The sequence below is a fragment of the Elephantulus edwardii genome, unplaced genomic scaffold, assembly GCF_000299155.1.
Source record: "Elephantulus edwardii isolate Elephantulus edwardi_28Jun2011 unplaced genomic scaffold, EleEdw1.0 scaffold00056, whole genome shotgun sequence".
NCBI lineage: Eukaryota > Metazoa > Chordata > Mammalia > Macroscelidea > Macroscelididae > Elephantulus > Elephantulus edwardii.
In genome coordinates, this window is record NW_006399806.1 from 8,096,088 (window position 1) to 8,109,740 (window position 13,653).

General features: G+C 36.7%; 1 protein-coding gene across 9 annotated transcripts in view; it reads right to left on the reverse strand.

Moving 5' to 3' along the window:
* Positions 1 to 13,653, reverse strand: part of YAP1 (Yes-associated protein 1) — a 173,233-nt gene that overhangs the window by 147,049 nt on the left and 12,531 nt on the right. The window lies entirely within an intron of this gene.

Genomic DNA, 13,653 nt, shown 5'->3' on the forward strand with positions numbered 1-13,653 from the left:
AAGATTGGCACAGGATAGAGTAGGATATAGGGCTGTTGTACACAGGGTTGCTATGAGTCACAGGCAACTCGATGGCATGTAGCAATAACAACTACTATAACTGGGTTAGCATTTGTTGCAGCCAGGGTCTCAGCAGTCTCCCATTTATTTCAAATATTAGTACTTAGCCATTTCAGTGTGCATCCTTATTTTACATATTTAACTACTAGATTTGTACTCTATTTTATTTTTCCTCATGTCATTAAACATTTTACTATCTTCTCCTGTCATCAAACATTTTTACTATGTTCTGCAAGCCAGAAGTAGTAATATTCATTTAATCAATCTGGAAGTCATTTAAAGATTGCGGTATTTAAAAGGGTTCCTAAAAATAAGAGGGTGTTTTCTCTTTTGCCACAAAAGAATTTCACATATAAGCATTTTCTAACTTAAAGCAGATTTCTAAAAAAGTAGACCTCGAGCAATTCAATCTGAGAACAAAAGTCCTAACACATCTCAGTGAATAACTTCAGGTAAATCTACTTTAACCTAAGTGAGACTCAAAATTAAGCACATTGTTATTGTGATTCTGACAATCCTCATCTAGTTTCCAAGGTTTTAAATCTTAACAAGAATGGTCTTCAACACAGATAACATTTCATTATCCAGAAGATAAAAATCTTCACCACTGGACCAATAAGCAACATCATGATAGAATAGAGAAAAGATTGACATTGTCAGAATTTCATCTTACTTGGATCCACAATCAACGTCTTTGGTACCAACAGTGAGGAAGGAGACATTACACTGGGGAAGTCGGCTGTCAGGAACCTCTCCAAACTACTGAGGAGCAATGATGTCAGTTTGAAGTATAAGATGCATCATATTCAGGCCACAGTCTTTTCAATCACTTGCTACGCATCTGAAACCTGGCTAATGAATAAGGATGACAGGATGCCTTTGAGCTGTGGTGTTAAGGTACTGAATATCCCATGGACTGCCAAAAGAACAAACAGATACATGTCTTGGATAAAGACTGGATGGATTGTGTGTATTGTATTGAAACAGATGAGGGAAAGGATGGATTGGAGGTGATATATGATTGAGTATTATGGTTAGCTCAGGAGTCCAGAGTTGGGGTTGCATGGAGAAGTGTACTCGGGGTGGGGGGTGGGGGGAAAGGGATGGGGGAATTGTGTACTAATGAAGGATTTTTTTTTCCTCCTTCTTTTCGGAGAGGGGAGCGAACTGGTGGGGAGGGGTGGGCAGGGAGAAAAGTGCAGCAGTGAATGAATGGAAATCCAAAACCTCTGTAAATGTCTATTAAAATTAATAAAAATTTTTAAAGAAATGCTCCTTGGGAGGCAAAGATGACAAAGCTTTGTCTCTTATCATTTGGGCATGCTATCAGCTCAAAGAGCCTATTCAATGGAGAGGGACATCATGCTTGGGAAGGCAGAGAGACAGCAAAAGAGAGGAAGACACTAGAACAGGTGAACGGACACAGTGACTGCAGCAATGGGTTCAAGTGTGTTAGAGATTACGCAGATGTTACAAGATAGGACAGGATTCAGATCTGTTATTCACAGGGTTGCTATGAGTCATACTTAACTCAAAAGCACCCAACAACAACAATGCCTAGTGTACATTTTATTAGCTTTATTTCTACATACCTGAGGGGTTTTTTAAATGCTATTATCTGTTTGTGTGATGCTGGTGGCTAAGTCAATAGGAAGTTGAAAGGTCAAATGCTTTGAATCCACTGATGCTTCAGAACAGAGCACTAATGGCTTAGTAGCAACAAACTGTACTGCTAATGCAAAGGTACACGGTTCGAATCCAACAGGTGCTCCATGGGAGAAAGACAGGGAATCTTTTCCCATTCAACCTACTGCCTCTAAAAACCCACTAGAGCTATGATTGGTTCTAAGTTGACAGTACACAACAAGATGCTCCACAGGAGAAAGATAGGTAATCTCCACCCATTCAATCTACATCCTCTCAAAAACATGCTGGAAGGTCAGCTGTACATCTTTTCTGACTTGACAGCAGTGAGTGAATGGTACAGAAAAACAAATACAATTGATATGTAAAAAAGTAATCTTTCAATATTTAAGTTGAATCCTACAAAACTACTCATTCTGTTTTGGAATTAAAAAACTGGAAAGGGGATAAATAATGTATACTGCATTGAAACAGATGAGGGAGAGAACTGTTTAAAAGCAATATATGATTAGGTATTATTGTCATGACAGGAGTCCAGAATCAAGGCTGCACAGTGGAGTGGACTTAGGGGGAGGGATTGTATAACAACGAAAGAATTTTTCTTTTACTTTTCAAAGAGAAGAGCAAATTGGGAGCGAAGTGATGGGCAAGAAGAAAAGTGCAACAATGAATGAATGGAAATCCAAAGTCTCTGTAAACTTTCATTAAAATTAGTAAGAAGAAGAAAAAAGAAAAAATTATAAATTGGATTTACAGAAATTCAGCTTATATATACTTCATATTTTATCATACACCACTCCCTCACCTGAAAGGAAAAAATTTGTTTCATAGAAATGGTTCCGTGAAGTTCTGAACTAAAAACGCTGACACTGATAAAAATAAGTTTGAAGCTCAATCCTGCTCAGCTCTCGAACAGTGGTGAATTAGTCTTGATGCATGCAAAAATGACTTAGACACTGATACTTAGGGGCCCCTACAACATTAATTTCTAGTTACTAAAGTCTTTCCAGTGAATTCTACATTAGACGGATAAAATTTTTTTAATTTATTTTTTTAATTATTAATTTTAATAGACACAGAGGTTTTGGATTTTCATTCATTCATTGCCACACTTTTCTCCTTGCCCACCCCTCCCCACCAGCTCGCTCCCTGCTCCGATAAGAAAAAGAAAAAAAATATTCCTTCATTAGTATCTAATTCCCACACCCCTTCCCCCAACCCCCCACCCCGAGTACACTTCTCTGTGCAACCGTAATTCTGAATTCCTGGGCTAACCAGAATACTCAATCATATTATCACCTCTAATCTGTTCTTTCCCTCATCTGTTTCAATACAATATACATAATTTATCCAGTTTTTTCTGTCATATCCCAACCCTGATGTCAGACCCATTCTACAACAGTGGCACCATGCAGTATTTGTCCCTTTGTGACTGAGATATCTCACTCAGCATAATGTCCTCCAGGGTCACCCACTTTGAATAATATTGCATGAGTTCCTTGTTTTTCAATGTGGCGTAGTATTCCATTGTGTGGATATACCACAGCTTCTCTATCCATTTGTTTGTTGATGGGCCCTTAGGTTGCTTCCAACTCTGCTATTGTAAACAAAGCGATAAACATGGGTGTGCATATTAGACGGATAAAAATTTTAAACATATACACATTGTAACACCTCCAGAAAATACATCCACGAAGAATAGCATAGTAAAAATAAAGGAATAGAAGGATAAATAACTTTCTAGGAAAAAAAATCAATTAAAAAATAAAATTGAAGGAATTGCTCCAAAATCATAACAAAATACTCCTATGTAAAAGAAAATGGGGAAGAAGAAATAAGCATTAAAACAGTTAATCTGACAAAGAGGAATTCTAGAAGGGGAAAAGGGAAAAAAAAAAGACAAGAGAGACTAGAAAAAATATTCAAAAGCCAAACTAATAAATACCTTTCCCAAGGCTAAAAAATCTGGTAGACAGTTACCTGGTAAACTGACGGAACAGACCCATATTTGTGTCCATTGCAAAGAAAAGTGACCCAACAGAATGCAGAAATTATCAAACACTATTATTAATACATCTGTTGTTGTTGTTAGGTGCCATCATGTCAATTTAACTCATAGCCACTCTACAAACCACAAATCTGAACCCTATCCTATCCAGTGCCATTCTCATTATCTCTGCCACACCTGCACACACAGCTGTAGCCACTCTATCAATGCATCTTGTTGAGGGTCTTTCTCCTTTTGCAGCAAGCATTTCAAGTCCTACTCACTTTCAGCAAGCAAAATTATGTCATCATTAATATTATAGGCATGCAAAATTTTACTAAAGGCAATTCAGATATGGTTGCAGCAGTACATTAAAACAAAACTAACAGAAGTTAAAGATAAATTCAAAATGGGAAGTGGAACAACTATCACTGCTGATGTATGAAGGATTTTCTATTCTGGAAATGCACACATGTTCACCTGCTTTTTATTGAGTATGTTGCTGTTGTTGTTGATTGCCTTCAAGTTGATCAAGACTCATAGTGATCCTATGAACAAAAGGCCTAAAGCCTTTCTGTAACTTTTGTCATTTATCAAAGTTCATAGAGCTTCCAGAGGCATGTTTTTTAGGAAGTGTATGGCATCTATCTAAAGGCATCTGACTATGTGGGCCAGAATAAAATACAGGTAGCAGGGCAGAGAATGAAAATTCCAGAACAATTAATTATGCTCAAAAACACTGATGGTGTTTTGAGTATAAAGCAGTTGGCTGTTAATCACAGTTTGCTATTAGAATCTGACTCTCCACTGAAGAGAGTTTAGGCAGTCTCTTCTTACAAAAATTCCAGCCTTAGAAAACTTTGTTCTCATATAGAACTTGTACATAAACCAAGAAGCAACTGTTGGAACAGAGTAAGTAGTTTACTGAGTAGCTTATAATCCAAAATGGTATGCTTATTCAATATGCATGCTGAGCAAATAAGCCAAAAAACTGGGCTATAAGAAGAATGGATCATCAGAATTTGAAGAGGGTTCACTAACAGCCTTCAATATGCAGATGAAAGCAAAGCCAACTTGAAGCAATCTTGAAGATCAAAGACTACTGTGGAATGTACACCAACATAAAACAAAATCCTTATAACTGACCAATAATTTTATCATGCAATAGCATGATAAAAATAAAAACATAATGTTTTCAAGAATCTTAATGTACTTGGATCCACAATCATTGCCTATGGAAGCGGCAGCCATGAAATCAAACAAGTTATTGCACTGAGCAATTCTGTTACAAATGACCACTTTACTGTATTAAAAGGTAAAGATACACTTTAAGAACAAAGGTGGCCTAAATATTTTCCAGTCACTTCATATGCTGTGAAAGCTGGACACTGAATAAGGAAGAGAGAAGAATGCATGCTTTTGAATAATGCTGCTGGCCAAGAATATTGAACACACCATGGACTATCGGAAGAATAAAGAAATCCATGCTAGAAGAAATAGATCCAGAAAGTTGCCCTTGAAGCAACTATGTTATGTATCTCACATACTTTGGACAAGTTATAAGGAGCGACCAGTCCCTGAAGCCGGCCACCATGTTTGACCAAGTAGAGAGTCAATGATTAAAAAAACAATCCCAACAAGATGAACAAACAGTGGCTACAAAAAGACTAAAGCACAGGAACAATTCTGAGGATGGCAGAGAACTCGGGTTTTGTTCTGCTGTACACAGGGTCACATAACTCACATGAAACTCATAGTACATTATATGGCTTAAGGATAAGCAAAGCCTTAGTTAAGTAACTCTCACTGTCATCAAGTTCATTTTAACTCATAGCACTCCACTGGATTTCTAAGGCTGTAAATTTTAATGACAGGACATTGCCCATCTTTATCCTGCTAAACCACTGGTGGATTCAAACTCCTATAGATGCTCATCCTATGGTAGTTTCTACCACAGAGCACTTTAAACTCTGTATAACTATATAAACATAAAGCAATACTTACATATGTGTGTGGAGGATTTGTGAAGAAAAAACGCAAATGGAAATGCAGCATTTTAAAATAAATTGTTGTCAGGTGCTATCGAGTCGAGCATGATTCATAATGACCCTGTGAACAAAAGATCTGAACCCTGTTCTATCCTGTGCCATCCTCACACTTCCTGACACACAAGAGCCCAATGCAACGGTCACTGTATCAATCCACCTGGTTGAGGGTCTTCCTGACTTTCACCAGCCTTCCACCCTTCCCAACATCAGGTCCTCCTACAAGGAATATTCTCTCCTAGCAACATGTCCAAAATATGTGAGGCAGAGCCTCATCATTCCTGCCTCCAAAGAGAACTCTGGCTTCACCATCTCCAAGACTTATCTGTTCTTTCTCTTGGTTGTCCATGGGATGTTCAGTGTTCTTCTCCAACCCCATAGCTCAAAGGCATCAATTCTTTTTTCTGTCATCCTTATTCACTGTCCAGCTCTCAGATGCATAGCAAGTAATTGGAAAGATCATGGTCTGAATCAGATGCACCTTAGTCCTCAAACTGACATTATTCCTCAATTATTTGGAGAAGTCCCTAACTGCAGATTTTCCCAGTGCAATGTGTCTCCTTATTTCCTTACTGCTTGTACCAACTTAACTGTAGATCCCAGCAAGATGAAGCTGCTGATAGTTTCAATCTCTTCTCTATCCACCATGATGCTGCCTATTAGTCCAATGGTAAGAATCTTTTGTTTTCTTGACATTAAGATGCAATCCATACTGAAAACTGCATTCCTTGATCTGCTGCTACAAGTGCTTCAAGTCCTCCTCACATTTAGCAAGCAAGGTTGTGTCATCTGCATAACACAGGTTATTGATGAGTCTCCCTCCAATCCTAATGCCACACTCTTCTTCAGAGTCTAGCTTCTCAGATAATTTGCTCAGCAAAAAGAATGAATAGGTATGGAGAGAGAATACAATCCTGATGCACTCCCTTTTCAATTTTAAACCATGTTTTAAATATATAGAACTTTTTTTAAATATCTATTAAAGAAAACAAGAAACAAAAGAAGCTAAGACTTTACATCTCAGAAGAATGTAAAAATGTAAATCAAAAGACTTCTTTTTCTTCACAGTACTGAAGAAATTGTTCTATATGCATGCATCTATATTGTTCTTGTCAGTTGCCCTTAAGTTGGGTCCTCAACTCATGGCCAACACTCTGTTAAGAGAGTGAGTACACTGTTCCATGGAGGATTTTTCGCTATAATCTTTATGAAAGCAATTTGCCAGGCCTGCCTTCTGAAAAGATGTCTGGTGAGTTGAAACTACCATCCTCTAGGTTTGCAGCTGATTGCAAATACTTGTACCCAAGTTCGTGCAACTACGTTACTCTATAAAAATCAAAATACATGCTTACACACAAGGCTATGAAAACAAGTGTAGTCAGCCCTCCATGTTCCCATACCTGAGTGCAGAAAGTACCTGGGTGGGGATGTTCCTAAAGAGCAATTAAACTGTGAAAGCAATCCCCTCAAAGGCTAAGAGGAAATATAAAGTGCTATTTACATAGTATTTATATCCTATTAGGTGTTAATAGAAATCTAGAGATGATACAGTAGAGTATTGGAAGGTCATATGCAAATGCTATGTGATTTAATAGAAGAGACTTGGGCCATCAGTGGATTTTGATATCTAGATTCCTAAAACAAAATACCCACAGATACAGAGGAACAACTCTTATCTTCAACTCCCTCTTATTAGAAGAACACGGGTACTTGCTCCCCTACTTTTTCTGACTTTTCCAATCTCTGATATGTATGTGCTGTTCTTACAATTTAAAAAATATACTTTATTAAAATAAATGTATGAAAATTTATGTATAGGAAAGAAAAGAACTATTTTCTAAATATAACAAAAGTCTATACGAAGGTACTACAGAGGGAAAAGACAAACACAACACTTATCTCTTAACCCCAACTTCTGAATGATATCACTTATTTCCACTCAAATTCCCACTCAAAATTAGTTACTTCAATATGAGATGCTGAATTCCAAATAATCTTTTAGTCCCCATTCAATTTTGTCAAAACACAAATCAAATAGTCTCTTGTGAGCTTTCATGCATAAGAAAAATCACTAACTGCTAATGAAACATCTTAGTTGAATAAAGGCCTTATTAAAGCAAAATCCAAAAGACTTTTACCTTTAGGTTAGCTAAGCAAGAAGAGGGGAAAAATCGCTCCTTCCCTTCCTCCAAGTCAGGACTAGCTGAAGAATATGCTAGTCTACTGGCAAACTATCCTGTGAATTGATACAATAAGGACAGAGCGAACAGTACTAACTATAAATAAAGCACTGAAAAATCTGAAGAAACTCTTAATTGATTCTCTCATTTACATTGTTTTATTAATTTATAAGATTATTCAGAGCAATTACTGATCGGTTTACCACTTGTGTTAAAGACTGATGTTTTTTCATGCTATTAGTCAAATGAAGATTAAACTACTGGCTACTTTTTCTAGCTAGAATATGAAGGGGGGTGGGGGAAGAGGAAGGACAGAGAGAGAGAAAAGGACTATTGTGATTTATACCAAACATCTTTGTTTTCTTTTAGAACAGGTCAAGCCCAAGTAGGAAAGTTTATTCCCAGGGAACTTGGTGCTACAGTACTTGCGCGACCATGAAGTAAATCTTCATAAAAAACAGCAAGGTCCTTTTCACAGCTTGAAGTTCTGATTAATCACAGAATCAGAAGCTCTTTTTCTAAGAACTGCATCACTTTAGTAACCACAGTTATAGAACCACACAGCTCTTCAAGACCTCCCTTTATATAATGGTACTCAACTATTATTAAACTTTCAAGACCTAATAAATGATGAAATTATGCTATTATGGAAGATGACAAATTAAGTTTGAATAGTCTTAAATCTTAACAACAGATCATTAAAATTACTTCACTTTGATTATGCTAAGCCTTAAGTTCGCATACAGACTGGATAATTCAAAAGTTAGGTTTAGACTTTACCTGTCCCAACAGCCTTAATACAAAAGGCTATTAAGAGGCATGGAAACCTTATTTTTAGACTACTTAGTTTTCCAACTTTAAATAAAACATTTTTCTGTATTAATATCTATTCTCAGGGTCCCCCTTTAAAAAAAAACCAAAACAAAACACCAAACTTTTTAAGTTTCATCTATACATATATACTATCTAGGTTTCTTAATGGTTAACATGAGGTTTTGGGGAAGGTTAACTCTTAATGTTCATTTGTTTTAAAAAGATTAAACAATTTTACAGCCAACTAAGTTTGGTACGTTTACTTTCTTAACTCAATATTTTGACTACTTCATACTAACAATACTGTATTTTTCCCAGTTAAACTAATTTCTGTATACTATTAACTAACCTGTCGTATCTACTATCTTCTGGGATTTTTTTTTCTGCCACTCTAAGACTTCCTCCAGAGTTTTTCTGCCTAAATCATTGTTAACACTATGGGCCATTCTTCCTGGGGATGCTTAACCACTGAGCAAAAGCAAGCATTTTTTCAGAACACTGAGGGCATACTTTTGGATTTCTCTCTCTCTCTCTCTCCACTCATACTCAACAGCAAGACAAATAATCAGAGACTAACTCTACCCTTAGACACAGAAATATTCTTGTGATCATAACTTTTTTCCTTTAGATGTTCTATCTTTTGCTGTTGAGAATGCACTCAGCAAAACACACACCAATTCAAGTTTCTACATGTACAATTTAGAGACACTGATTGCCTACTCTGAGTTGTACAACCATCCCCACCTTCCTTCATTAGCATAAACCCACTGCTCCCTGAAGTTCTTATCTTTCCAATAGCTATTGTAAATTTAATACCATATGATATTTCATCTAGTTGTGATTTACAGTGACCCTGAACTGTGCTCTATCCTAAGCCAGTCTCTGTCTCCAACAGACCCAACCACATAACCCCAGTTACTTTATCAATCCATCTCATTCAGGTCTTCCTCTCCTGCACTGTCCCTCCACCCTTCTAAGCATGATGCCCTTCTTCCAGGACTGGACCCTCCTGGTCACATACCTAAAGTATATGAGAGGGAGCTTCAAAACTCCAAGCCTCAAAGGAGAAGTCTGGTTTAATCCTTTCCAAGATAAACCTGATTGTTCTCTTAGCAGTCCATAATATATTCAATACTCTTCTCCAGCATCATCACTCAAAGACAATCAATTCTTTCTCTGTAATCTTTGGTCTTTATCCAGTTCTCTGATGCACAGCAAGAAACTGCTAAGACCATGACCTAAAACAAGCATTAGAATAGCCTCCAGTCCGACATCATTCCTCTTCAGCACTTTGGATACATCCCTGACAGCAACCTTCCCAAGAGCATCTTATCTTTTGATTTCCTGACTGCTGGTGCCAAGAGTGTTGATTGTGGAGCCAAGCTCTCTCTTGACTATCTCTTCTCCATCCATAATGGTGCTGTCAATTGGCCCAGTGGTTAGAACATTTCTCTTCTTGATGTTGGGCTTAAATCCATACTGTTGACTACAAGTCCTTGACCTTCTGTAGCAAATGCTCAGGTCCTCCTCAGCATGGCTGTTTCATCTGTGTAACACAGGCTGTTAATGAGTCTTCCTCCAATCCTGATACCACATTCTTCCTCATAAAATCCAGCCTCCCAAATGATCTATTCCGCATATAGATTGAAAAGCTATGGAAACAGGACACATGCCTGACACACTCTCTTTCTGATTTTGAACCATTCTTTGCTCTATTCTGACCACTTCTTCCTGATCAAAGTATAGGCTTTGCAAGAGCACAATCAAATGTTCTGGGATTCCCGTTCTTCTCAAGGTTAGCCACAATTTGTTGTGATCTACAGAATCAAATGCCTTTGTATTTGATGAAATTAACTTTGTAGTTAATGAAACACAGAAAGATATTCTTCCATTACTCTCTGCTTTCAGCCAAGATCCATCCATCACTGAGGATAATGCCTCAGGTGCCACAGCTTCTTCTATAGCTGGCCTGTCTTTATGGTAGTTGTCAATGTTTTTGGACAATCTTCAGCAGGATTTTGCTTCTATGTGGTAACTGTGACATTGTTCAATAATTTCTATACTCTGTCAGGTCACTTATTTTTGGAATAGGAAACCTCTGTTTTTGAATGCCTAGTCAGTTGGCCGGGTAATTGTTCTCCCAATTTTTTGGGCCCAACTTGGTGAGCACATCCAGGACAGCATTTGTCTGTTGAAATGTTAATTAATATTCCCAGCAATTCCTGGGGCCTTGGGTTTTTTTTTTGTCAGTTACTTCTAAGCAGCTTGAACTTCCTCCTTCATCACCACTGCCTCTTAATCATATGTTGTTTCATGAAATTATTCTGTGTCAGCCAATTGTTTTTGGTAGTGACTCTGTGTACTCCTTCCATTTTCTTTTAATTCTTCCTGGACATTCAATATTCTGTTCATATAGCATCTTTAAGTATTGCTAGTAGAGGCTTGAGTATGTTCCTCAATTCATTCAGCTTAAGAAATGTGGACTTAGTTCAGCCTTTTTGTTTTCCCACTCCAACTCTTTGCACATTTCATTATAATACTTTGTCTTCTCAAGCTGCCCTTTGAAATCTTCTGTTTAACTCCTTAACTTCCTGATTCTCTCCCTTTGCTTTGGCTTTTCAGCACTCTAGTGCAATATTCAGAGTCTCTACTGACATCTATAGGGAGCACCACAGTTTGAATCCACCAGCTACTCTGCAGAAGGCTGGCAATCTCCTCTCATGAAGTAACTACCTCTGAAAACCCTGTGGAGAGTCAGCTGTCGGTTCCAACTCAAGTGTATACAACAACAACTGATATCTATCTCGGTCTTTTCTTCTCTATCTTTGCATGCTTTCTTCATGAATGATATTCTTAACTAATGTTCAAAGCTTCAAGCTTGTTTCTAAGGTGATTTTAAATTCCACTGAGACAGAATCAAGATACAGAATCAAGATAAAATTTTGGCTCTTGCAGATTTATTATTTTCTTTAGCTTTAGCTTTAGTTTGCACCTGCACATGAGTAGTTGAAGCTGTGTTCCACAATCAGCATCTGGCCTCATTTTCTTAAGTAATATTGAGTTTCTCCAGCAATTTGTTCCAAGATTTAGTCAATCTGATTCTTGTGTGTATCCTCAGGTGAAGTCAATGTGTATAGTCACTTTTTATGTTTCTTATAAAAAGTATTTGCAATGAATAGATCATGGACTGTGCAGCCTAGTTCCAGCCTCATTTCTTTTACCAGGTCCATGCATTCTAACTACTGATCTTTCTTCTATGTTCCCAACTTTTGCATTTCAGTCACTTATTATTATTAATACACCATGAGTACAAGTTTGATTGATTTCTGACTACAAAAGTTGGCAGAAATTTTTTTAAAAGCTGGTAGAAATCATCTATTTCCTCCTCTTTGGGTCTCATTATTAGTGCATATAACTAAATGACAGTGATATTAACTGGACTTCCTTGTATGAGTCTGGATATTATCCTATTATTCACAACATTGTATTTCAGGATGGCTTTAAAAAATAATTTTTTTTATCTTTTATTTTACTACTGTGTGTGTGTGCGTGTGTGTGTGTGTGTGTGTGTGTGTACTGTCAAATTCGATCTGACCAGTGCAGGAGGAGATTGCCCCTCCTTCTCTAACAAAGCATTTAGTGGATTTGAACCACACGCTCTGGGATTGCAGTACAACTTCTTGCCACTAGGCCACCAGAGCTCCCTAGAAATAACTTTTTAAACTATGAATGCAATCCATTTTTCCTCACCTTTTCATTTCCAGCAAAGTAGATCATATGACTGTCTGACTCAAAATCTCCCACGCCAATCCATCTCATTTTGCCAATGCCCAGTACTGTCCATCAATATTTATGCATTCCCTATCTTTTTTAGGTCTTAATTACAATTTGAACTAGCCTTCTTTAGTTTAATCAACATTTAACAGAAACTTACAAGCTTTTCATCTTTAAAGGGAGGTTATTTATATTATAGTTGATGTAGTACCAAGTCAAGAAACAGAATAGCTTAATTCTTCTTGAAACTATTCTTTTTGAAACATCTTATTTTTATTATGGTAAAAAGCATGTATCATGTTTTCATCTTCTAGGATACAACTGTTAGGAAGGACAGCACACAATCAAACTGTAAGTAACTATATAATTCAGCTCCTTAAATTGCTATATTACTAAAAGTTTATGGCAGTGAAATACTCTTTTCTGAAATATACTAGATAGAAGTAATCAATCTAATTACTGAAAGACAACTTCATTTAATGGCAATGAAAAAAATCTCAGAAAAAATACATTTTAAGCATGAACTAAGTAAATGATAACTTCTAATCAAATCATAACTACAAGAAGCTTTGACTCTCCAAGGAGGCCCAAACAAAAGCAAAAGCTACTATGGCTAACTGGCTAGTTATTCAGCAAAAGGTAAAAGAACTGGAATAAAAATATATACATCTTATTTAATGTGTATCTAAATCATTAGGTAAGATTTTCAAAGTTAAAGTTCTACACGATATTACATGATATAAATTCCATGAACACAGTAATAGTTATAAGGAATTAGGTGAAGAAATTAATAGAAAATATTCCTTTTACCCAGAGATATTACAGAAAACTAATTCAGGAAGTTATTCAGCAGATTATAAAGAAATAGGAAGTTGTTGAACAACTATTTGAAAAACTATTTCCTGTACAAAAAAGCATAAGACAGCTGAAAAAAGCAGTAATTCTCAGAGTAGCAACGAGAAAAATCTTTTTGAACTAAAACCATTGTACTATGTTGAAATTAATTTCAGAAAGTAAATTCAAGGACTATTCTATACAATATACACACTTAAACTTTTTTACATACTTCACAAACATATTAGTGTTTGAGTAAGTATCACTATTAAATGTAACTATTACTAAGACCCCCATCTTCAAGTATTGCATTGCT